Source organism: Arachis hypogaea, chromosome 3 (assembly GCF_003086295.3).
Source record: "Arachis hypogaea cultivar Tifrunner chromosome 3, arahy.Tifrunner.gnm2.J5K5, whole genome shotgun sequence".
NCBI lineage: Eukaryota > Viridiplantae > Streptophyta > Magnoliopsida > Fabales > Fabaceae > Arachis > Arachis hypogaea.
In genome coordinates, this window is record NC_092038.1 from 101,496,240 (window position 1) to 101,522,090 (window position 25,851).

The 25,851-nt window shown below is 39.7% G+C and overlaps 1 non-coding gene across 1 annotated transcript; it reads left to right on the forward strand.

Annotated features, from left to right (window-relative positions):
- The first annotated feature begins 8,396 nt into the window (after positions 1-8,396).
- On the forward strand, positions 8,397-8,504 carry LOC112794023 (small nucleolar RNA R71). The gene has a single exon (XR_003198705.1). It is a non-coding gene; the product is annotated as a small nucleolar RNA R71 (small nucleolar RNA).
- Positions 8,505-25,851: the final 17,347 nt, after the last annotated feature.

A 25,851-nucleotide genomic window follows, 5' to 3' on the forward strand; every position in this document is an offset into this window, starting at 1 on the left:
AACACAAGAGATTAACAACAATCAACAATGAACAACAATGAAAATGAAATCTTCAATGAATCAATAGAATCCAAAACAACAAAGTTAAACCTAAGATCTACAAGAATTGAACAATTACAAAACACTAATGAGATTAGAGAAGAGAATCTACAACATGAACAAAGTAAATTGAGTGTTGTAATAGATCTCACCAAGGAATGGTTGAGAATTGAGAAAATGAAGATGAATCCTAGAGAGAAGTTGGAGTTTCTCTCTCTACAAATGCAACTAACTAAAAAAATATCTATCTAATGATCTAAAATTAGTCTATGGATGTGAATGTGTGTCAATGTGTGAATGATTGTCAATCCCCTTCAATCCTTGGCTCTTATATGCATTTTGGCGCCAAAGTTGGTTGCTGAAACCTCCCAAAATCGCCAGGCACGTGCTACATAAATGAAGTCATGTGCCATCATCGGCGCGTGCGCGCATGGTACGCGTGCGCGTCCTTGGCCTGTTTCGCAATGTGTGCGCGAGCGCCTTGTGCGCGTGCGCGTGCATGACCTGGATTAGTTCTTTGGCTTTTTGTGCTTCTCTCCACTTGCATGCTTCCTTCCTTGCTTCCTTTGATCCATTTCTAGCCTATTACATCCTGAGATTACTAGCAAACACATCAAGGCATCTTATGGAATCAAAGAGAAATTAGAATTCATCAAGATAAGGCTTAAAAAGCATGTTTTTACACTTAAGCACAAATATAGGAGAGATAACAAAACCATGCTAATTCATAAGCTAAATGTGACAAAAGGTTATCAAAATACTCTAAATTCAATACACAACAAACCGTCAAATTGGGGTTTGTCAGGGAGGAAGTTTGGGAAGCAGCCTCAGAATGATCAAGCTTGTACTAGATGTGGGAGTCACCATCCGGGAGCACCATGCAAGGCTGGATGGGGTTTGTGCTACAATTGTGGAAAGGCGGGGCATAAAGCCGCAAATTGTCCTGAGAAGCAGAAACAAGGTGCTGGAAAAGCACAACAGACTGGTCGGGTGTTCACCACTTCAGCTGTAGGAGCTGAGGGATCTGAGACACTTATTCGAGGTAACTGTGAAATGGCTGGTCAAACTTTAAATGCTTTATTTGATTCGGGAGCATCACATTCATTCATTGCATTTGAGAAAGCCCATGAGTTAGGGTTGAAGATTGTAACTTTAGGTTATGATCTAAGAGTGTACAATGCTACCCATGAAGCCATGGTACCTAGGCTAGGATGCCCGGAAGTTTCCTTTAGGTTCAAGCAGCGTGATTTTGTTCATAATTTAGTCTGCTTACCAATGATTGGTCTTGATCTTATCTTGGGATTGGACTGGTTATCTAAGAACCATGTTCTGCTTGATTGTTCAACAAAGTCGGTGTACTTTATGCCGGATGATACTGAAGGGCCGGTCGTGGTGAATAATTATTACTTGAATTCGATGATGGTGAACTGTTCTGGAACCGAATGTCAGGGTATCCTGTTGTTAACCGCGGGTGTTTCGGGTGATGATCAAAGGTTGGAACAGATTCCGGTTGTGTGTGAGTTTCCGGAAGTGTTTCCTGATGATATTGATGAGTTTCCACCTAACCGAGAGGTTGAGTTTGCTATTGAATTGGTGCCCGGGGCGGGACCAATCTCAAGTGCTCCTTACAGGATGTCACCGTTAGAGATGAACGAGCTAAAGTCTCAGTTAGAGGATTTGTTGGGGAAGAATTTTTTACGCCCAAGTGTATCTCCGTGGGGTGCTCCAGTGTTACTGGTGAAGAAAAAGGATGGGAGTATGCGGCTCTGTGTGGATTACAGGCAGCTGAACAAGGTTACAATAAAGAATAAGTACCCATTGCCGAGAATTGATGATCTCATGGATCAGTTACAAGGAGCTGGAGTTTTCTCCAAGATCGATTTGCGATCCGGTTATCACCAGATAAGGGTGAGGGGTGAGGATATCCCTAAGACCGCTTTCAGGACTCGTTATGGTCATTACGAGTACACTGTAATGTCTTTTGGGTTGACGAATGCTCCTGCGGTATTCATGGATTACATGAATAGAGTTTTCCGTCCGTTTCTGGATAAATTCGTTGTTGTCTTCATTGATGACATACTAATTTACTCCAAGACTGAAGAAGAGCATGCGGAACACTTGAGGACTGTGTTGCAGATTCTAAAGGAGAAGAAACTCTATGCAAAACTGTCGAAGTGTGAGTTTTGGAAGAGTGAGGTGAAGTTTTTGGGCCATGTGGTGAGTAAGAAGGGAATAGCCGTAGATCCAACTAAGGTGGAGGCTGTGATGGATTGGAAGCAACCAACCACCGTAACAGAGATAAGGAGTTTTCTGGGTTTAGCTGGCTATTACCGAAGGTTTATCAAAGGCTTTTCACAGATAGCTTTGCCAATGACAAAGTTAACCCGCTGATGAGCGGATAATTTGTACACTTTTTGGCATTGTTTTTAGTATGTTTTTAGTAGTTTTAGTTGAGTTCTTAGTATATTTTTATTAGTTTTTAGTTAAAATTCACTTTTCTGGACTTTACTATGAGTTTGTGTGTTTTTTTGTGATTTCAGGTATTTTCTGGCTGAAATTGAGGGACCTGAGCAAAAATCTGATTCAGAGACTGAAAATGACTGCAGATGCTGTTGGATTCTGACCTCCCTGCACTCGAAGTGGATTTTCTGGAGCTACAGAAGCCCAATTGGCGCGCTCTCAACGGCTTTGGAAAGTAGACATCCTGGGCTTTCCAGCAATATATAATAGTCCATACTTTGCCCAAGTTTTGATGGCCCAAACCGGCGTTCAAAGTCACCTACAGAAATTCCAGCGTTAAACGCCGGAACTGGCACCAAAATGGGAGTTAAACGCCCAAACTGGCATAAAAGCTGGCGTTTAACTCCAAGAAGAGTCTCTACACGAAAATGCTTCATTGCTCAGCCCAAGCACACACCAAGTGGGCCCGGAAGTGGATTTTTATGTCATTTACTCATCTTTGTACACCTTAGGCTACTAGTTTTCTATAAGTAGGACCTTTTACTATTGTATTTTCATCTTGGTTCTTCTGGTTCCCTCTCTGGGGCCGAAACCAATGATCACTTTTGTTCTTATGTATTTTCAACGGTGGAGTTTCTACACACCATAGATTAAGGTGTGGAGCTCTGCTGTACCTCGAGTATTAATGCAATTACTACAACTTTTGTAGTGATCACAATTTCGTGCACCAAGTTTTTGACGCCGTTGCCGGAAATTGTGATCACTACAACTTCGCACAACTAACCAGCAAGTGCACTGGGTCGTCCAAGTAATAAACCTTACGCGAGTAAGGGTCGATCCCACGGAGATTGGTGGTATGAAGCAAGCTATGGTCACCTTGTAAATCTTAGTCAGGCAGACTCAAATGGGTATAGATGATGAATAAAACATAAAGATAAAGATAGAGATACTTATGTATATCATTGGTGAGAGCTTCAGATAAGCGAATGAAGATGCCTTCCCTTCCGTCTGTCTGCTTTCCTACTGTCTTCATCCAATCCTTCTTACTCCTTTCGATGGCAAGCTCGTGTAGGGTTTCACTGTTGTTAGCAGCTACCTCCCATCCTCGCAGTGAAAGCTAATGCACACACTCTGTCACAGTGCTGCCAATCACCGGTGTGGTTCCCTCCCCTACCGGAATAGAATCCAGTGATTCTTTTGCGTCTGTCACTAACGCCCAGTAGGTTACAGGTTTGAAGCACGTCACAGTCATTCAGTCATTGAATCCTACTCAGAATACCACAGACAAGGTTAGACCTTCCGGATTCTCTTGAATGCTGCCATCAATTCTTGCCTATACCACGAAGATTCCGATTAAAGAATCCAAGAGATATTCACTAGAGCCTTGGTTGCTTGTAGAACAGAAGTGGTTGTCAGTCACCTTGTTCATGGGTGAGAATGATGATGAGTGTCACGGATCATCACATTCATCAAGTTGAAGAACAAGTGATATCTTAGAACAAGAACAAGCGGAATTGAATAGAAGAACAATAGTAATTGCATTAATACTCGAGGTACAGCAGAGCTCCACACCTTAATCTATGGTGTGTAGAAACTCCACCGTTGAAAATACATAAGAACAAAAGTGATCATTGGTTTCGGCCCCAGAGAGGGAACCAGAAGAACCAAGATGAAAATACAATAGTAAAAGGTCCTACTTATAGAAAACTAGTAGCCTAAGGTGTACAAAGATGAGTAAATGACATAAAAATCCACTTCCGGGCCCACTTGGTGTGTGCTTGGGCTGAGCAATGAAGCATTTTCGTGTAGAGACTCTTCTTGGAGTTAAACGCCAGCTTTTATGCCAGTTTGGGCGTTTAACTCCCATTTTGGTGCCAGTTCCGGCGTTTAACGCTGGAATTTCTGTAGGTGACTTTGAACGCCGGTTTGGGCCATCAAATCTTGGGCAAAGTATGGACTATTATATATTGCTGGAAAGCCCAGGATGTCTACTTTCCAAAGCCGTTGAGAGCGCGCCAATTGGGCTTCTGTAGCTCCAGAAAATCCACTTCGAGTGCAGGGAGGTCAGAATCCAACAGCATCTGCAGTCCTTTTCAGTCTCTGAATCAGATTTTTGCTCAGGTCCCTCAATTTCAGCCAGAAAATACCTGAAATCACAGAAAAACACACAAACTCATAGTAAAGTCCAGAAAAGTGAATTTTAACTAAAAACTAATAAAAATATACTAAGAACTCAACTAAAACTACTAAAAACATACTAAAAACAATGCCAAAAAGTGTACAAATTATCCGCTCATCACAACACCAAACTTAAATCGTTGCTTGTCCTCAAGCAACTGAAAATCAAATAAGATAAAAAGAAGAGAATATACTATAGACTCCAAATTATCAATGAAACTAAGCTCCAAATTAGATGAGCGGGACTAGTAGCTTTTTGCCTCCGAACAGTTTTGGCATCTCACTTTATCCTTTGAAATTCAGAATGATTGGCTTCTTTAGGAACTCAGAATCCAGATAGTGTTATTGATTCTCCTAGTTAAGTATGATGATTCTTGAACATAGCTACTTATTGAGTCTTGGCCGTGGCCCAAAGCACTCTGTCTTCCAGTATTACCACCGGATACATACATGCCACAGACACATAATTGGGTGAACCTTTTCAGATTGTGACTCAGCTTTGCTAAAGTCCCCAATTAGAGGTGTCCAGGGTTCTTAAGCACACTCTTATTTGCCTTGGATCACAACTCTATTTCCTTCTCTCTTTTTTTTTTTTTTCGTTTCCTTCCCCTTTTTTTGTATTCACTGCTTTTTCTTGCTTCAAGAATCATTTTTATGATTTTTCAGATCCTCAGTAACATGTCTCCTTTTTCATCATTCTTTCAAGAGCCAACAATTTTAACATTCATGAACAACAAATTCAAAAGACATATGCACTGTTCAAGCATACATTCAGAAAACAAAAATTATTGCCACCACATCAAACTAATTAAGCTAGTTTTAAAGATGAATTCGAAATCCTGTACTTCTTGTTCTTTTGTGATAAAAACAGTTTTCATTTAAGAAAGGTGATGGATTCATATAACTTTTTGGCATAGACACTAAGACACTAATGATCTCAAGACACAAACATGGATAAACATAAGCATAAAATTCGAAAAACAGAAGAATAAATAACAAGGAAATCAAGGAACGGGTCCACCTTAGTGATGGCGGCTCTTTCTTGCTCTTGAAGATCCTATGGAGTGCTTGAGCTCCTCAATGTCTCTTCCTTGTTTTTGTTGCTCCTCCCTCATGATTCTTTGATCTTCTCTAATCTCATGAAGGATGATGGAGTGTTCTTGATGCTCCACCCTTAGTTGTCCCATGTTGGAACTCAATTCTCCTAGGGAGGTGTTTAGTTGCTCCCAATAGTCTTGTGGAGGAAAGTGCATCCCTTGAGGTATCTCAGGGATCTCATGATGAGAGGGGTCTCTTGTTTGCTCCATCTTTTTTTTCTTTTTTTTTTTCTTAGTGATGGGCTTGAGGTCATGCCTTCTCAGTTGAACCGGCTTTGGATTCCATAAATGGTTATGGAAAAACAAAAAGTAATGCTTTTACCACACCAAACTTAAAAGGTTTGCTCGTCCTCGAGCAAAAGAAGAAAAAAGAGAGTAGAAGAAGAAGAAATGGAGGAGAGGGAGATTGGTAGAGGTGATTGGTGAATGGGTGAAGAAGAAGAGAGAGTGGTAGGGTTTGGTGGGGATCCTGTGGGGTCCACAGATCCTTAGGTGTCAAGGAAAAGTCATCCCTGCACCAAATGGCACTCAAAATCACGTTTTGAGCCATTTCTGGCGTTAAACGCCGGGCTGGTGCCCATTCCTGGCGTTTAACGCCAGGTTCTTGCCCTTTACTGGCGTTTAACGCCAGTCTGGTGCCCCTTTCTGGCGTTAAACGCCCAGATGGGTGCCAGACTGGGCGTTAAACGCCCAACTGCTAGGCTGACTGGCGTTTAAACGCCAGCAGCATCTTCCTCCAGGGTGTGCTATTTTTCTTCCTGTTTTTCATTCTGTTTTTGCTTTTTTCATTGTTTTTGTGACTTCTTATGATCATCAACCTACAAAAAAAAGATAAAATAACAAAAGAAAATAATTAATTATAAAACATTGGGTTGCCTCCCAACAAGCGCTTCTTTAATGTCATTAGCTTGACAGAGGACTCTCATGGAGCCTCAGAAGTGCTCAGAACCGTGTTGGACCCTCCCAACACCAAACTTAGAGTTTGAATGTGGGGGTTCAACACCAAACTTAGAGTTTGGTTGTGGCCTCCCAACACCAAACTTAGAGTTTGACTGTGGGGGCACTGTCTGGCTCTGTTTTAAGAGAAGCTCTTCATGCTTCCTCTCCATGGTGACAGAGGGATATCCTTGGGCCTTAAACACCAAGGATTCTTCATTCACTTGAATGATCAACTCTCCTTTATCAACATCAATCACAGCCTTTGATGTGGCTAGGAAGGGTCTGCCAAGGATGATGGATTCATCCATGCATTTCCCAGTCTCTAGGACTATGAAATCAGTAGGAATGTAATGGTCTTCAACTTTAACCAGAACATCCTCTACAAGTCCATAGGCTTGTTTTCTTGAGTTGTCTGCCATCTCTAGTGAGATTTTTGCAGCTTGCACCTCAAAGATCCCTAATTTCTCCATTACAGAGAGGGGCATGAGGTTCACACTTGACCCTAAGTCACACAAGGCCTTCTTGAAGGTCATGGTGCCAATGGTACAAGGTATAGAAAACTTCCCAGGATCCTGCCTCTTTTGAGGCAATTGCTGCCTAGACAAGTCATCCAGTTCTTTGGTGAGCAGAGGGGGGTTCATCCTCCCAAGTCTCATTTCCAAATAACTTGTCATTCAGCTTCATGATTGCTCCAAGGTATTTAGCAACTTGCTCCTCAGTGACATACTCATCCTCTTCAGAGGAGGAATACTCATCAGAGCTCATGAATGGCAGAAGTAAGTCCAATGGGATCTCTACGGTCTCAGTTTGAGCCTCAGATTCCCAAGGTTCCTCATTGGGGAACTCAGTGGAGGTCAGTGGACGTCCATTGAGGTCTTCCTCAGTGGTGTTCACTGCCTCTTCTTCCTCCCAGAATTCGGCCATATTGATGGCCTTGCACTCCCCTTTTGGATTTTCTTCAGTATTGCTTGGGAGAGTGCTTGGAGGAAGTTCAGTAATTTTCTTGCTCAGCTGACCCACTTGTCCTTCCAAATTCCTAATGGACGATCTAGTTTCAGTCATGAAACTTTGAGTGGTCTTAATTAGATCAGAGACCATAGTTGCTAAGTCAGAGGTATTCTGCTTAGAACTCTCTGTCTGTTGCTGAGAAGATGATGGGAAAGGCTTGCTATTGCCAAACCTGTTTCTTCCACCATTATTGTTGTTGAAACCTTGTTGAGGTCTCTCTTGATTCTTCCATGAGAAATTTGGGTGATTTCTCCATGAAGAATTATAGGTGTTTCCATACGGTTCTCCCATGTAATTCACCTCTTCTATTGAAGGGTTCTCAGGATCATAAGCTTCTTCCTCAGATGAAGCTTCCTTAGTACTGCTTGGTGCATTTTGCATTCCAGACAGACTTTGAGAAATCATATTGACTTGTTGAGTCAATATTTTGTTCTGAGCCAAAATGGCATTCAGAGTGTCAATCTCAAGAACTCCTTTCTTCTGACTAGTCCCATTGTTCACAGGATTCCTTTCAGAAGTGTACATGAATTGGTTATTTGCAACCATTTCAATCAGCTCTTGAGCTTCAGTAGGCGTCTTCTTCAAATGAAGAGAGCCTCCAGCAGAGCTATCCAAGGACATCTTGGACAGTTCAGAGAGACCATCATAGAAAATACCTATGATGCTCCATTCAGAAAGCATGTCTGAAGGACATTTTCTGATTAATTGTTTGTATCTTTCCCAAGCTTCATAGAGGGATTCTCCATCCTTCTGTCTGAAGGTTTGGACTTCCACTCTAAGCTTACTCAATTTTTGAGGTGGAAAGAACTTTGCCAAGAAGGCATTGACTAGCTTTTCCCAAGAGTCCAGGCTTTCTTTAGGTTGTGAGTCCAACCATGTCCTAGCTCTGTCTTTTACAACAAAAGGGAATAGCATCAGTCTGTAGACCTCAGGGTCAACCCCATTAGTCTTGACTGTGTCACAGATTTGCAAGAACTCAGCTAAAAACTGATGAGGATCTTCCAATGGAAGTCCATGGAACTTGCAATTCTGTTGCATTAGAGAAACTAATTGAGGCTTAAGCTCAAAGTTGTTTGCTCCAATGGCAGGGATAGAGATGCTTCTCCCATAGAAGTCGGGAGTAGGTGCAGTAGAGTCACCCAGCACCTTCCTTGCATTGTTGGCGTTGTTGTTGTTTTCGGCTGCCATGTGTTCTTCTTCCTTGAAGAATTCGGTCAGGTGCTCTAAAGAGAGTTGTGCTTTGGCTTCTCTTAGCTTTCTCTTCAAGGTCCTTTCAGGTTCAGGATCAGCCTCAACAAGAATGCCTTTGTCCTTGCTCCTGCTCATAAGATAGAGAAGAGAACAAGAAAATGTGGAATCCTCTATGTCACAGTATAGAGATTCCTTTAGGTGTCAGAGGAAAAGAAGAGTAGAAGACAGAAGTGGAAAATTCGAACTTAACAAAGAAGATAGAGTTCGAATTTTGCCTTAAGGGATAGTGTTAGTCCATAAATAGAAAGATGTGAGAAGGAGGGAAGTAATTTTCGAAAATTAAGTGAAAAATTTTGAAAACATTTTTGAAAAACATTACTTAATTTTCGAAAATGAAAATGGAAAAGAAATCAAGTGATTTTTGAAAAAGATTTTGAAATTAGAAATTAAAAAGATTTGATTGAAAACTTATTTTGAAAAAGATGTGATTGAGAAGATATGATTGAAAAGATATAATTTGAAAACAATTTTAAAAGATATGATTTGAAAACAATTTTAAAAGATATGATTTTAAAAATTAATGACTTGCCTAACAAGAAAAGATATGATTCAAACATAAAACCTTTCTCAACAGAAAAGGCAAAAAATGTTCAATCAAATCATTAATTGTTAGTAAGTATCTTTGAAAAAGGAAAGAAATTGATTTTGAAAACATTTGATTGAAAAGATATGATTTGAAAAAGATTTGATTTTGAAAAACTTTGAAAACTTGAAAAAAAATTGATTTGAAAACAAAATCTTCCCCCTTGTGCCATCCTGGCGTTAAACGCCCAGAATGGTGCACATTCTGGCGTTTAACGCCCAAACTACTACCCTTTTAGGCGTTAAACGCCCAGCCAGGCACCCTGGCTGGCGTTTAAACGCCAGTCTGTCTTCTTCACTGGGCATTTTTGAATGCCCAGCTTTTTCTGTGTGATTCCTCTGCAGTATGTTCTGAATCTTCAATTCTTTGTATTATTAACTTGAAAAGACACAAATTAAAAATATTTTTGGATTTTTAATAATAAGGAATAATCAAAATGCAAATAAAATCAAATAACAATGCATGCAAGACACCAAACTTAGCAGTTTGTATACTACTGACACTAATGAGAATGCATATGAGACACATAAACACTCAAGTCAAGAGAATTCAAAGATCAGAGTAAGAGATCATCAAGAATTACTTGAAGATCTTTAAGACACATGCATGGATTCGAAAAATGTAACAAAAACATGCAATTGACACTAAACTTAAGATGAGACACTAGACTCAAACAAGAAATATTTTTGGATTTTATGATTTTGTAAAATTTTTTTTTTTTTTGCTTTTTTCGAAAATTAAGTGTAAAAGAAAATAAAGATATCAAAATTCTTAATGAGAATTCCAGGAATCATGCAATGTTAGTCTAAAGCTTTAGTCTAAAGGAATTAGACATAGCTAGCTAAGCTTCAGCAGGACATTGCATTCAAGAGCTAAATTGATGATGATCAATCAGCTTTGGTGATGATAAGAACATCACCTTGAAACACTAGAATTCATTCTTAAGAACTCTGAAGAAAAATACCTAATCTAAGCAACAAGATGAACCGTCAGTTGTCCATACACAAGAACAATCCCGGGCAATAACACCAAAAACTTGATGTTGTTGCCGGATCTTGGCACTGATGTTACCAAAGGCTTGCTCAAAACTAGAACAATCCCCGGCAACGGCGCCAAAAACTTGGTGGGCGAAATTGTGAACTATACTTTTTCACAACTCTCATAATCCCCGGCAACGGCGCCAAAAACTTGGTGCACGAAATTGTGATCACTACAACTTCGCACAACTAACCAGCAAGTGCACTGGGTCGTCCAAGTAATAAACCTTACGCGAGTAAGGGTCGATCCCACGGAGATTGGTGGTATGAAGCAAGCTATGGTCACCTTGTAAATCTTAGTCAGGCAGACTCAAATGGGTATAGATGATGAATAAAACATAAAGATAAAGATAGAGATACTTATGTATATCATTGGTGAGAGCTTCAGATAAGCGAATGAAGATGCCTTCCCTTCCGTCTCTCTGCTTTCCTACTGTCTTCATCCAATCCTTCTTACTCCTTTCCATGGCAAGCTCGTGTAGGGTTTCACTGTTGTCAGCAGCTACCTTCCATCCTCGCAGTGAAAGCTAATGCACACACTCTGTCACAGTGCTGCCAATCACCGGTGTGGTTCCCTCCCCTACCGGAATAGAATCCAGTGATTCTTTTGCGTCTGTCACTAACGCCCAGTAGGTTACAGGTTTGAAGCACGTCACAGTCATTCAGTCATTGAATCCTACTCAGAATACCACAGACAAGGTTAGACCTTCCGGATTCTCTTGAATGCTGCCATCAATTCTTGCCTATACCACGAAGATTCCGATTAAAGAATCCAAGAGATATTCACTAGAGCCTTGGTTGCTTGTAGAATAGAAGTGGTTGTCAGTCACCTTGTTCATGGGTGAGAATGATGATGAGTGTCACGGATCATCACATTCATCAAGTTGAAGAACAAGTGATATCTTAGAACAAGAACAAGCGGAATTGAATAGAAGAACAATAGTAATTGCATTAATACTCGAGGTACAGCAGAGCTCCACACCTTAATCTATGGTGTGTAGAAACTCCACCGTTGAAAATACATAAGAACAAAAGAATCACTGGATTCTATTCCAGTAGGGAAGGGAACCACACCGGTGATTGGCAGCACTGTGACAGAGTGTGTGCATTAGCTTTCACTGCGAGGATGGGAGGTAGCTGCTGACAACAGTGAAACCCTACACGAGCTTGCCATGGAAAGGAGTAGGAAGGATTGGATGAAGGCAGTAGGAAAGCAGAGAGACGGAAGGGAAGGCATCTTCATGCGCTTATCTGAAGTTCTCACCAATGAATTACATAAGTATCTCTATCTTTACCTTTGTGTTATTTTCGTTCATCATCATTATCATTTGAGTTTGCCTGACTAAGATTTACAAGATGACCATAGCTTGCTTCAATACTAACAATCTCCGTGGGATCGACCCTTACTCACGTAAGGTTTATTACTTGGACGACCTAGTGCACTTGCTGGTTAGTTGTGCGAAGTTGTGTAATGCCATGGTATTGAGCTACCAAGTTTTTGGAGCCATTACCGGGGATTATGAGAGTTGTGAAAAAGTATAGTTCACAATTTCGCCCACCACCCGCAAAGACACTCCGTTTGTTTGGACTCCTGAGTGCGAGGAGAGCTTTCAGACATTGAAGGAAAAGTTGACCACTGCACCTGTGTTAGTGTTACCCGAGCCGAATGAGCCATTTGAGGTGTATTGTGATGCCTCATTGAAGGGTATAGGGTGCGTGCTGATGCAGCATCATAATGTGGTGGCGTATGCCTCACGACAGTTGAGACCTCATGAAGTTAGTTACCCTACGCACGATTTGGAACTCGCTGCAGTTGTGTTTGCCTTGAAGGTGTGGAGGCATTACCTCTATGGGGTTAAGTTCCAAGTTTTCTCTGATCATAAGAGCTTGAAGTACCTCTTTGATCAGAAAGAGCTTAATATGAGGCGGAGAAGGTGGATGGAATTGTTAAAGGACTACGACTTTGAGTTGCATTACCATCCGGGAAAGGCGAACGTAGTGGCGGATGCGTTGAGTCGGAAGTCATTATATGCGGCTTGGATGATGCTTCAAGAGGAGAAGTTGCTCAAGGGATTTGAGAGTCTGAAAATTGGTGCTCGAGAAGTATCCGGAACTTTGTGTTTGAGCCGATTAGAGATCTCAAGTGATTTTAAGTCCGAACTCCTAAAGGCTCATCAAAATGATGAAGCGTTATGGAAGGTGTTACCGGCTATTCAGCAAGGAAAACAATGGAGAGTGTCGGAAGAAAAAGATGGGTTATGGAGATTCAAGGGTAGGATTATTGTGCCGGATGTTGACACCTTGAGGCATGATATTTTAAAGGAGGCACACAAAAGTGGATTCTCCATTCACCCGGGAAGTACTAAGATGTACCATGATTTAAAGGCGATGTTTTGGTGGCCGGGTATGAAGAATGATGTGGCGGAATATGTATCAAAGTGCTTAACTTGTCAAAAGGTAAAGATTGAACATCAAAGACCTTCCGGGATGTTGCAACCTTTAGAGATTCCACAATGGAAGTGGGAAAGTATTGCAATGGACTTTGTGTCTGGATTGCTAAGGACTAGGGCTGGTTTTGATGCTATTTGGGTGATCGTGGACCGACTGACGAAGTCAGCTCACTTTTTACCCATTCGGATGACCTACACCCTTGAGGAGCTAGCACGGTTATACATAAAGGAGATTGTGAGACTTCATGGTGTACCTGCTACTATAATCGCTGATAGAGATCCTCGTTTCACTTCAAGGTTTTGGGGTGCATTTCAGAAAGCTTTTGGAACCCGATTAAGCTTGAGCACGGCTTACCATCCTCAAACAGATGGTCAATCTGAGAGGACAATCCAAACATTAGAGGATATGTTGAGAGCTTGTGTTTTGGACCAACCGGCGAGTTGGGATCGGTATATGCCATTAGTGGAGTTTGCATACAATAATAGTTATCATGCGAGCATCGGAATGGCTCCGTATGAGGCCTTGTATGGGAGGAAATGTCAATCTCCGCTATGTTGGTATGAAGCTGGAGAGAAAGGCTTGTTAGGGCCGGAGATGATAGCTGAGACTACTGAACAAGTCAAGAAAATCCGTGATAGGATGCTTACGGCGCAGAGTCGTCAAAAGAGTTACGCCGATCAGAGGCGAAAGCCCTTAGAATTTGAGGAAGGAGATCATGTTTTCCTTAAGGTTACTCCGACCACGGGAGTAGGTAGGGCGATTAAGACAAAGAAGTTGAATCCTCGATACATTGGTCCATTTCAAATCCTGGAGAGGATTGGACCGGTGGCGTATCGGATGGCTCTACCACCTCATCTTTCGAACCTGCACGACGTGTTTCACGTGTCGCAGCTTCGGAAGTACACCCCTGATGCTAGGCATGTGTTAGAACCTGAGTCGGTTCAGTTAAGGGAAGATTTGACGCTTCCAGTGGCTCCAGTCAAAATCGATGATACTAGTATCAAACGGTTGCGTGGAAAAGAGGTTTCATTAGTCAAATTGGCTTGGAGTCGAGGCGGTGTTGAGGAACACACTTGGGAACTTGAGTCGGAGATGCGAAAGGACTATCCGCATTTATTCTCAGGTAATTGCATTTGAATTTTGTGGGCAAAATTCCCAATTAGGTGGGTAGAATGTAAAACCCGGTTAATTAACGGCTAATTAACCCATAAATGAGAATTTATTCTAGAAAGCCCAAAATGTGATTTTTGTGGCTAAATGTGATAGAGGAGATTGAGACGAGAATTTTGGTACCAATTTTATAGAATTCGGACCAAGATTGGACCGAACGGGCCAAACCGGGCCAATTGGACCCAAAGTGGGCCCTTGGCCCAACATAACTTAACCAAAACCCTAGTTTTCAGCACTCTCTCTCCTCATTTGTTACACACACAAGCTGAAATTAGAGAGAAAGGGAGGAAGAACACTCTCTCAAGTTCTCTCCCTTGGTTGATCTTCAAACCACCATAACTTTTGATCTAGAGCTCCGATTGCCGCCCCGTTTGCGGCCACGCGTTCACCGCGGAGAGCTCTACAAAACCCATACAACCAATCTTGAGGTAAGCCACGTGTTGCTGTTCGAATCTCAGCCCTTATTTTCGAGTTTCATGGGTGAAATGTTGAGATTTTGGGTTCTTTGATGTTATAGGACCCAACTCTCTTGAAGGAGAAGGTTAATCTTGTCTCCTTGGACCTTGGGTGTGGTAAGGTTCTCAACCCTAGTGTATTTTGTTGTTTTATGATGCTTGGGTTTTGAGATGTTGTATATGGGTATGATGGTTGTGGCTTAGGTTGTGTATGTATGGATATTGGAGCTTGATTGGTGATTTTGAAAAGCTTGGAGAGGGTTTGGTGGTGAAAAATCTGTTCTTGGAGATGTTGAGGCCTTGAGAGCTTGTGGATAAGTGATTTGGAAGTGCTCCGGTGGAGCTTGGGAAAATCGGCTAAGGTATGGTTTCGGTTTCCCGTATCTAATATGTAATGTGGTAGGAAATACTTAGGCTAGAGGCCCTAAGATAGGCATTGAATGGTTGGTGTTGTTGAATTGTTGATATATATATATGATGTGGTCATATATGTGATGATGATTAATGATGCCTTGGTGGTATGATGTATGAGAAATATGCATGTTGTGATATATGCTTAATGATTGGTTATGGTTGAATTGTGGGTTGAACCATGTTTATGGTGAGTATGATATTGATTGTGTACAATGATGATTTAGTGGAATTGGTGTTGTTGATAATTGGCATGAGAAAGAGTGTATGATATGTCAATATGTTTGAGTTTGAGCCACTTGGGTGAAGTGGGTTAAAATGATGAGATAGTGATTTTGTAATATGTGGTAAAGTCTCAATGTGTGAGTTGAGGAGGCTTGATGTTGAAATTGATGTATTTTGATTGATTTCAAAGAAAAGGGATGAAAATGGCATGTTTTGATTGATTTTGAAAAGAGTTGGAAATGGCTTGTCTGAAAATGGCACTTTGTGGTTTTTATGAAAAATATTATTTTTGGGCATACTTTGGTGGGACATAACTTGGACTACGGATCTCTGTTTTATGCCAAATCTGTTTAGAAATGAAATTGGATCCGGGATGTCCATGCCGTTCGAAGAACGGGTGAAAAACGATTTAAAATGAGAAAGTTATGTCCGTTGGAAGATTGGGGTTTAAATTGGTGAATTCTGCAGCTTTTAACTTAGAAAATTTTTAGCAGAAAGACCCCTTGCGCGTGGGCGCACTTGGCGCGTGCGCGCCGTTCTTCCCGAAAATGCCATCCACGCGTGCGCGTGATGTGCGCGGGCGCGCCGATGGTGCTGCACCCAATGCCCAGCCATTTTCCAGAGAGTTATGCTAGAACTGTGCCAGTGTTGTGCCTGGGGCACGAGAACACCCACGCGTACGCGTGGTTGACGCGTACACGGCGATTGGCAAGTTTTTAATCCACGCGTTAGCGTGCATGACGCTTGCGCGTCGATGAAGTTTTTGAGGCCATCCACGCGTGCGCGTGGAGTGCGCGTACGCGCGGACCTGTTTTCATCCCAAAGTTGATTTTTGAGTTTTAAAAGCCAAACTTCATACTTCTAAGCCTCCGATCTCACCACTTATATCTCAAAACATTATGATATGCCTAGCTATGAGAGAAGGAGCTAGTGGATGCGGTAACTTGCGAGTGAAGCAAGGGAAAATGAATAATCAATGAGGATCATTGATGATTATGTGAGATGTGGAGGATGGTGGTGGAAGTGCTTGTTAAGCCATTGGCCGAAGGGCCGTAATTGTTTATGAATTGGCTGGTTCTGGATTAAACCGTGAGCCGGAATAGCTGTGTATGCTATGAATATTGGCTGGTTCTGGATTGAACCGTGAGCCGGAATAGCTGTGTATGCTATGAATATTGGCTGGTTATGGATTTAACCGTGAGCCGGAATGGCTGTGTATGATATGAATATTGGCTGGTTCTGGATTGAACCGTGAGTCGGATGGCTGATATGGATGTTGATCCATGGATGAGAATTCATGCATGTTTATGCTGAATTATTGATAATTGTGATTTGCACTTCCACTATCGGAGATAAGAGTTTCCCTGGGTAGTAGCAGTGACTAGCCACCACGTGCTCCAGGTTGAGACTCGAAGCTCTTTTGACCCTATGTCATAAGTGTGGCCGGGCACTGTGAAAGACCCGGATGAGCTCGCCCCCGTAAATATTCACCAGTGAGGGTGATGGATATAGATCATGATTATGATCAAGTTTATGACGAGTATAACTCGAGTTGGGGATGCATGACAGAGGGACAGTCCAATGGTTAGCTACCAGGACTTGTCGGGTTGGCTCTATAACCGACAGATGATATCATCAGCCACTAGGGACAGGCATTCATCATATGCATACTACATGAATTGTTTGAGATTGCCTATTTGACTGCATATTACTTGCTAATTGTCTAAATGCCTTACTTGTTCCTAATTGTATATTTCTTGCTTGATATAACTGTGTTTGTTACATTATACTCCTGTCGGTGGTTGGGAGGATTGAAGGAATTGGAAAGGGAAGTATTAGTTAGACTGAAGTATCTTTAGTCAGATGCCCTTTATGGTTTAGCTTGTTTATAAGCTTTGATATTATTTGGAGGAAGTTCTAGGATTGCCTTGGCTTTCCTCCATTATTATGTATTATATATGTGGAAGCTGTTACCATGCTGGGGACCTCTGGTTCTCACCCATGCGGATTTTGTGGTTTTCAGATGCAGGACGTGTGGTTTCCCGTTGAGGCATGCTGGAGACTTCTAGATTTGCGAAGATCCTTTGTTCTCGGGGCTATGTTTTGGTTTATATGTTTTGCTTAGATACTTTTATCTCCATTAAATAATACAAACTGTGATGACTCCTCTTATGGGAGATTTTGGAGAATAGGTTTTATGTATTTGTGTCCCTTTGGGTTTCCTTTGGGGTTTTCCTTATTATATCATATGTATATAATGTTATCCTCGGACCGGTTATCTTCGCAGCCGGATCTTGAGTCTTGATATTCCTGTTTTTGACACTCCTTTGTATATATATAATCTCACGTTGGTTTATCCTTGTTCGTTACGTTATCGATCGGAGTGTTGCACTTTTAAGTTGCGTTTTTGTTTACCCCTTTTTCTACAAAGGCTCCTAGTTATAATCAATCATTCATACTACTATACGTACTAAATTTTTATTTTAGAGGTCGTAATACCTTGCCATCTCTGAATTATGACTTAAGCATAAGACTCCTTCTGATTCCACCTGACTAAGACCTGCAAGACAACCATAGTTTGCTTCAAGCCACAATCATCATGGGATCGACCCTGACTCGCTCAGGTATTACTTGGACGATCCAGTGTACTTGCTGGTGCTGCTGTTGTACGAAAAGGTGTGGGGATTTTGCGTACACGCGCACCACCTCTTCTCCACTTAACACATAGACGGCCTTTCACTCCTCTTTTGGATTAGGACTAGTATCATTTGGGAGTGTATTGGGTGGCCTGTCAGCAAGCCTTTTTCTCAATTGTCCCACTTGTACCTACAAGTTCTGAATTGAGACTCTAGTCTCTTGCATGAAACTACCAGTGCTCTTAGAAAGTTCTACCAATTGAGCTCCCAACGCCGAGGTGTCTTGGCTCACTGGGTATGGACTTTGTGATTGAAAAGATTGAGGTTGCTAGTTAAACTAGTTGTTGTTGTGGAAACCGGACTGCCTTTGATTTTGGTTTTGATTTTTCCAACCAATGTTTAGATGATTTCTCCATCCCGGGTTGTGTGTCTTAGAAAAATGATCATTATTGGCTGGTCTTGAACAATTACCCATGTAATATACTTGCTCAGGAGAGTTTGTTCATAACCAAAGCTTCCAAATTGAGACATTCCACCACTCATATCAAAAGAAGGATCTGGGGTAGTAATAGAAGAGACTTGCATACCTCCCAAGTGTTGAGTGATGACGGCTATCTGATGAGACATGGCTTTATTCTGAGCCAAAATAGCATCCAAGGTATCTAGCTCCATGACGCCTTTCTTTACGGTCCTCTCTGATGAGTATAAGTACTGATTGTTGGCCACCATCTCAGTCAAATCAATAGCCTAATTAGTGGCCTTCATATGGAAAGAACCTCCTATAGAATTATCTAGAGAGAGCTTGGAACCTTTAGTGATACCATCATAGAAAATATGTAGTTATACCCAATCTGCAAACATATGTGGTGGGCACTTCTTGATCATGGCCTTGTATATCTCCCAAGCTTCATAAAGAGACTACCTTAGAAGCTGCTTGAATATCTAGATGTCAGTTCTCAGCCTAGTCAACCTCTGGGGTGGAAAAAATTTGGTAAAAAACATACTTACCAAATCCGTCCAGGTTGCTATACTCTCCTTAGGTTGTGTCTCGAGCCACTGACTAGCTCGGTCCCTAGCAGCAAAAAGGAATAACATCAACCTGTACACCTTAGCAAGAACCCCATTAGTCTTGACTGTATCACATATCCTCAGAAATTTGGATATGAAAAGATTAGGGTCCTCTTGCGGACTTTTACTGAATTGACAATTTTATTGCACTAGAGATATGAGTTGAGGCTTCAACTCAAAATTATTTACATGCACAACCGGTGGTACAATACTTCTCACACAACTCTCGAGATTGTATAAGACCCCAAACTTTTTATAGCAGGCAGAATGTTGTTGGGATTATTAACCACGAAATTATCATTATTCTCAGCCATGTTGAGGTCAGTATCCTCCTCAGGTTTGTCCCCAAAGATTTCTTGAACTTCTGGAGCTCTAGCTTGCTTCCTTTGGTTCTGAAGAGTCCTCTCAATCTCAGGATCATATAGAAGAGGCTCTTTGTCCTTGTTCCTCTACATAAATAATTTGAAAAAGGGAAAAGTGGGATTCTTAAAATCACAGTAAAGAGAATCTCAGTGAGGTACACTAAAGTGGAAGAGAAAAGAACTAAAACTAACTTAAAAAGAAAGGGGCAAACATTTAGGAATTGTATTATTTCCACTATAGCATATTGCATACCATTTTGAAGTCCTGGGTGTTAGCTTTTCAACGCAACTGAAACCGCCTCATTTGGACCTTTGTAGTTCAAATTTTGATCGAATTAGTATGAAGAGGTCAGGATTGACAGCTTAGCAATACCTTCATTTCTTCATGAATTCTCTCAACTTGCATGCTTTTCTTTCTTCGAGCCATCCTTTGCCTTCAAAACCTTAAATTAGTTAAACAAACACATCAATGCATTGAATGAAATAGAAGTGAAATTAAAATTATCAATTTTACGCATAAAAGTATGGTTTTCATCATTAAGCACAATTAGGAGAAATTCACAAAACTATGCAATTTTAATGAATAAATGCAAGAGAAGTCAATAAAATCCACCCAATTAAAGCAAATAAATACCATGAAAATAGATTCATCACATTCCCACACTTAAACAATAGCATGTCCTCATACTAAAGTCAAGAAGGATAAGACTAAGGGATGCAACACTTATTCAAAATAAACTATCTATATGCAATCTACCTAAATGCATGCAACTACTTGGTCAAAATAAATTAATTTCCAAGAATACATATATGAACATAAGGCTAAGGCAATCACAATCAAATCAAATCCACAACTGAATTGAGTTATTGAAAAGAATCATAAACTTGCAAGATAGAAATAATAACCGGTGGAAACATAGAATTGAGCAATCAAACCTCTCACCGGATGTGTATACGCTCTAGTTGCTCAAGTGTATAGCAGTATAGGGTTGATTCACTCAATTCTCCTCTAATTATGCTTTCTAATATTTGTTCTTCTTCTAACTATCAAAAATTATTCAATGTATGCATACAAATATCATGAGGACATTTCCAGAGGTTGTAATGGGACTAAGGTCAAAGTAAGATTGTATTTGGTCAAGTGGACTAGAATTTGAATCTTTGATTAACTTAAACTTCCACCTAATCTACAACAACCTATTCACTTCTAATGCAACCTAACTACCCATTCTTCACTTTTTCACACACATGCATTCTCTTTTTTATCACAACCCATATGCATTGATTATTATTGAACTTCCCTTTAGGGCAAAGATCCCCAGCGGCAGCTCTGGCTCAAAAGCAATGCTTCCCTCTCCGTGATACTCTCACCCTCACTTGTGTCTTTCTCCTGCTGGTGACACAGCAGCGGCGACGGTGGCAGTGATGCCCATCGGCGCTATCTCCGTTTCCCTCTCTTCCTTCTTCTTCCTTGATCCCCCTCATATCTCTTTTCCCTTTCTTTATTTTTTCTTTTCTCATAGGTCACGACTAGAAGGTAGGAAGGGGAGTAAAGGTTAGGGTTTTTGGTGGGTGGTGTCAAATTTACAATTCACAATTTACCGGCAAGTGCACCGGATCGTACCAAGTAATAAACTCAGGTGAGTGAATATCGATCCCACAAGGATTAACGGATTTAGCAAACAATAGCTAATTGATTATTCTAGTTAGACAATCAAAATTTAGGGTTTCAATAGCAACTAACATAAAAATAGAGAATTAAATAAAAGCAAACTAAAATTGGTTAAGAGAATAATATGATAAAGATAGTTAAGGTGTTAGAGATATTTAAATTTATGGATTAATATTCAATGTCAACTACCTTGATCATGCAAAGATTATGTTTATGACAAACCCCAAGTGATTAAATTCCTATTCCTAGCAGGGGCGGAGCTACATACATAATTTTTTACATGTAAATTATATCTAAATTTCAGTTTAGCCCCCCTTAAAATTTTATTTTAGTCTTATTTTATTGTGTAAATATTTTTTGCCCCCCTCTAATATTTTATCTAGTTCCGCCCCTAATTCCTAGGCAATTCAATCTCCTCTAATGCAACCAACCGTCAATCCCTTGATCACTCAATTGCATTAGAGGGCGAAGTTCAAATTCTGATTTATAAACCACACAACCCTAAGAACCCAAAAGCATAATGCAGTTATATGTCACATACTACATTAAGTCTAGACAATTAGGAATTATCATAGATTGATTTCATGCTATAATTTTAATGATATAACTTTTTCAAGACTCAAATAGAATTCATAATCATTAATTTTTAGGATGAAGAACGAAATCAATTCTTAAACAATAATAAAAACATTAATTAAGAGTAGAAGAACAAATAATTATTAATCTATCAAAGTAAATAGAGCTCCTAACCTTAACAATGGAAGATTAGTTGTCCATGTGAAGAAAATTTCAAATTCTAATCTAATGTAAAACCTAAAACTAATGAGGAATATAAGATGGAAGGGTGGGAGAGTGAGTGTACGGTTGGGGAGGAAGGAAGTCCCCTTTTTATAGTAAAACCTCTAAGACTAAACTTAGAATTCAAGTTCAAACTAAATAAAAACAAAATCAAATTTAATCATTCAAATTTAAACTAAATCAAAACAAAATCTAATCTAATCAAATCAAATATTTTCTTAATGAATCTTTGACTAACTAGTGATCTTCCTTATAATTTAAGCTTGGTATCTTCAAATCTTCATTAATTACGAAAATTTCTCAGGTCTCGGGCTATTGTAGGTGTTTGGCACCTCTTTTTACATAATTCTGCACTTTCTTGCTACTTGTCGGGTGCTAAATGCCGAAGGAGTGGCGTTTAGCGCCGGGAGTCCCGGGAAGAATTGCTGTAGGATGCGGTTTAGCTTTAAATGCCAATGTCGCGGTGTTTAGCGCCATGATGCCAAAGAAAAATCATAGACTATTATATATTGTTGGAAAGCTCTAAAAATTAGCTTTCTCATGCTTCTAAAACTGTGTCTATTGGATCTCTATAGCGCAAGTTATTCTCATTGGGGTGTGAAGATTCAGTGTTGACAGCATCCACGAATTCTCTTTACACTTGTCTTTAATTCTTGGTTCTTCATTGTTCTTTTGCTTCTCTTTTTCTAACATTTTCCTACAAGAATTATGAAACCAAGAAAATCAAAGTACTAAGAAAAGCCTTGAAATCATATAATTATTAAGCAAAAGTCACAACTTTTCTATAAGAAATGCTAATGAAAAGTGCTTAAGATCCTCACATATCATAACACCAAGGAGGATTGGTTGCAATCCAAATTTGATTAGTTTGCCATTTCACTTATGCACAATTCAACACAATTGGTTATAATCTTTTAAGACCTTTGTCCGGATTAGATTATAGAATCTTTCCTTGAATCATCACCTTGAAGCAAGCTTATTTACTTTATTTTCATAGTTTATTTTCATTGGGTGCTTTGCACCTTGAGCCTAGCCATGACTCTAAATGTTTTGTCTCAAGTTTTGCTCGACACAGAAATACTACAAGCACATAATTAGGGAGCTCTTTGAGCTTATCATGTCCTTTGAACATTCTCCATCATTGGTGCTCAGAGCCTTTAGCTTTCTCCTTTTTTGGGGGGGGAGGGAGGGTGCTTTGTACCTTGAACCTAGCTGTGACTCTAAATGCTTTGTTTTCAAGCTTTTTTGCTTGATACATAAGCACTACAAGCACTAGACTAGGATGCTCTTTGAGCTTATTTTTCTTTCAATATTCTTATTCAGTGGTACTCAGAGCCTTTGGCTTCTCTTCAACCCCTTTTCTTTTTTTTCTCTTTTTTTTTGGTTTCATTACATGTTGCTCCTTCAAGGCTTTGTCAAGTGTAAAGATCCCATAATAGTCCACTAGACTAAGGCCTCAAGCAATTTGACTCAGCTTGTATTGAATATTCTTATTTAGTTTGGCCTTCCAAACTCACATTGTCATGCTCTTTATGATCAATCCCTTTTTCTTTTTGTTCATTCTTGGCAAATGATCCTTACCTAAATTTAGGAGCAAGCACAATTATAATTGTCATGTTGTGATGGACAAGTAATGATATGCACTTGACTAACAAGACTCATAAATGCATCATATAGGATATAATAAGATAACATATGAATATAATTAAAAAGGAAGAAAACAAATAGAAGTCAACAACTTTAATTCTCATTGCCGTCATTATCCTTTTAGGCTATGTAATGCATAGCCACCAACACCAAACTTAGAATGATTGCTTATTCTCAAGCAACAAAAAAATAATGGTGATGGAAATAGGAATAATCATGATTGTTTAGTGGATATAAGAAAGCAAGGCAGAAGCTCATTCAAATAAAAGAAATAAAATTAAAAATAAAATGAAAGAAAAGACAAAATAAACATGTTGCTAATGTATTGTCATGGGGGAGTGGACCTTGCATGGGTGAAGTGTGGCAACACCAAACTTGGTGTGAGAACACCAAACTTAGTGTGACACAATCAATGAAAAGCTTGACTAAGTACCCAATGAAATACAAGCATCATGTTGGTGTAACAACACCAAACTTAATCCATGAAATACATATCCAGCATGAAGCAAAGAAATAAAATGAAAAAAATTACCTAACGTTAGGTTGCCTCCCAACAAGCGCTTCTTTAATGTTACTAGCTTGATGGTTAGTTCTTGCATTTTCTTCCTCTTCTTCCAGTTGGTTAAGAGAAATTACTTCAATGGACATGAAAAGAAAAAGGATACCCACTAAAAAGTAACCCCCATACTACTCTCTGATTCACTAGGACCAATGAAAACATATTCAAGTGTTGAGGAGAAGACTTCAATTCGAATGTGGGTGGTGCATTCAGATGTGGGTGGTGCATTCAGATTTTTCCTCCCGGAAGCTTGCATACATAGATTTAAAGGGACTTGTATAGCTTCCTCCTTAATTATTGGAATATGCAAGTATAGAGTGTGCATGGCTTCCTCTTTTGTTTGTGCATCTTCATCTTCTTCCATGTGTGAGGGTGGAGAATTCTCTAATTCATTAGAGTATGAACTCCTTTGATTAACTCTCTCACATTCTTTTGTAGGATCTTATATTGCTTCTCGTAGGTGGGAGTTTGTTCGTTCCTCTGCCAAATGCTTGGTAATTAACTTCACATATTTCTCTATTTTTTAACACTCATTTTTATATCATGTATGCAACTTTGAGTAGTATTTCTTAATTCTTTCATGGCAAGATCAAGAGCTGATAGTTCTTGATATGAATAAGGAGATGATGGTTCTTGATATGAATAAAAAGATGAGGGTCCTTGATATGAATAGAGAGATGGTGGTTCTTGATATGAATAATTGGAGGATGGCTCCTAATATGAGTATGGAGATAATGGCTCTTGGTATGAATTGAGAAATGATGGTTCTTTGTATGAATAAGGAGATCGTAATTCTTGATAGATGGAATATGGAGCACTCTAGTTTCCTTGGCCTTGACATTTTTAACCAAAATCTGGATAGTTCCTCGATCTATAGTAATATGAATCATTCTTTGAGTGTGAGTAGTAACCCATGTGATTTCTCTCTATTATTTTTCTTAGCACAAAACACAACCGAATCAAACGCACCATATGGTAAAAAGAGAGAAAAAGGAGAAAGAATAGAAAGAAATAAATTTTTATTTATTTTTTATGAAGAGAAAACAAAAAAGTGTCTAATCTAGGTAATTAATCAACTAGTAGTTGTTAATCACAATTAATCCCCGGCAACGGCGCCAAAAACTTGGTGTGAAATTTGTAATCCACAACTTACCGACAAGTGTACTGGGTCGTACCAAGTAATAAACTCAGGTTAGTGAGTATCAATGCCATGAGGATTAACAGATTAAGCAAATAATAGTCAATTGATTATTCTAGTTAGACAATCAAAATTTAGGGTTTCAATAGCAAATAACGTAAAAACAGACAATTAAATAAAAGCAAACTAAAATTAGTGAAGAGAATGATATGATAAAGATAGTTAAGGTGTCGGAGATATTTAAATTGCCGAATTAATATTCAATGTCAACCACCTTGATCATGCAAAGATTATATTTATGGCAAACTCCAAGTGATTAAATTCCTATTCCAAGGCAATCCAATCTTCTCTAGTGCAACCAACCGTCAATTCCTTGATCACTCAATTGCATTAGAGAGTGAAGTTCAAATTTTAATTTATAAACTACACAACCCTAAGAATTCAAAAGCATAATGCAATTATATGTCACATACTACATTAAGTCCAGGAAATTAGGAATTATGAGAATTGGTTTCAAGCTGTAATTCTACTGATATAACATTTCCAAGACTCAAATGGAATTCAAGTAGAATTAGAGTTATTTCCCAATAATCACTAATTCTTAAGATAAAGAATGAAACCAATTCTTAAACAATAATAAAAATATCAATTAAGAGTAGAAGAACAA